Below are 1,351 nucleotides of genomic sequence, written 5' to 3'. Positions count from 1 at the left end.
TGTGTGTGTGTGTGTGTGTGTGTGTGTGTTTACACAGACACGAGTGCAGCAGATGGCTGCTGACCTGAAGACATTGAAAGCAGAATGTACTCAACACTGTCATAGCAACACTGCACTACAGAACACTTACACACAGGTAAACACACACACACACGAACACACACACTGCTCTAACAAACTGTTTCACAAGCTCTGTGCCACTCAGGTGAGTGAAACTGAACTGCATGAATGCAGAAAAGCAACTGAACTGGTAAAAATTTTCAGACTGTTTATTGATTAAAGGGCTCATATCCTGAGGAATCAGATTTACGGACATTTTTTGAGATCAAACAGTTTGCTATATTTCCTCCCCAGTCCAAAAAGACAGTCTATTATAAAAAAAACAAAATTATTAATATACTAAGCAACAAAAATGCTTAATTTGTATATCACATAATTTCTGTAGTGCTGAACCAGTATTACAATTCTGGCTGATACCTGACAAGCCAATTATTATTTTCTTGATATGGCTGATTTTAAAATTAAGACTCTGTAACTCTTGTTTTATGCTTTTTAAAGAGTTATTGCATAATGGAGCATTTAAAAACCGTGTGAGAGCAGCAAAGCATTGTTGGGCGTAGGGTGCAAAATGGTGACAAAACAAAATAATGGTTGTTTTTTGCAATGAAACTTTAAGGACTTTAAGAATAAATATGAAATAATAAATAATGCATGATATGACCCCTTCAACGAGTCAACTACTGAATATTTAACACTCTTTCTGTCTCGTTCTCAGGCGCAGAGGGAAAATCAGACATTAAAAGAGCAACTCTTCGCACTAAAGCAACAGCACAGAGACACGGTGAGGGATTCAAAGAAAGACAGTTGAAACCTATGAGCTGAATTTTAAAAAAGTTCAAAAGTTTTTATATTTTTGTGCGTAACAGAATGAAGTAGCTCAAACTCTGGAGAATGTCCTGTCGTCTCACACTCGTCTGCAGCAGAACACACAAACACTGCATGCAGAGCTGAGAGAAAGAGCACAGGAACTACACCCACTCAGGAGAGAGAGGTGTGTGTGAGAGACTAAGAAGACACACATCTGATTAGAGGAAAAGGGTCATTGCAACATAATGGGGGTACTCATTTTTTATGTTGCACTGGCAGCTGTCTTTGACTTGTGGGATGGATGTAGCATTAGTTCCCAAACCCATTGGAGAAGTGCTGTATTCACAGTCAGCCATGGGTAAAGAAATAGTTCAGACAAAAATGTCAATTTGCTGAAAATGTACTCACCCTGAGTTCATCCAAGATACGGTTTCAACATAACAGATCTGGAGAAATGTAGCATTGCATCACTTGCTCAGCAATG

The 1,351-nt window shown here is 38.6% G+C and overlaps 1 long non-coding RNA gene across 1 annotated transcript; it reads left to right on the top strand.

Annotated features, from left to right (window-relative positions):
• Positions 1–41: 41 nt before the first annotated feature.
• LOC107682951 (uncharacterized) lies at positions 42–1,111 on the top strand. The gene is made up of 3 exons (XR_001633632.1): positions 42–136; positions 776–841; positions 927–1,111. It is a non-coding gene; the product is annotated as an uncharacterized LOC107682951 (long non-coding RNA).
• Positions 1,112–1,351: the final 240 nt, after the last annotated feature.

Source organism: Sinocyclocheilus anshuiensis, unplaced genomic scaffold, assembly GCF_001515605.1.
Source record: "Sinocyclocheilus anshuiensis isolate Anshui unplaced genomic scaffold, SAMN03320099.WGS_v1.1 C32724266, whole genome shotgun sequence".
Lineage (NCBI taxonomy): Eukaryota > Metazoa > Chordata > Actinopteri > Cypriniformes > Cyprinidae > Sinocyclocheilus > Sinocyclocheilus anshuiensis.
This window is presented reverse-complemented; position numbering and strand designations above follow the sequence as displayed.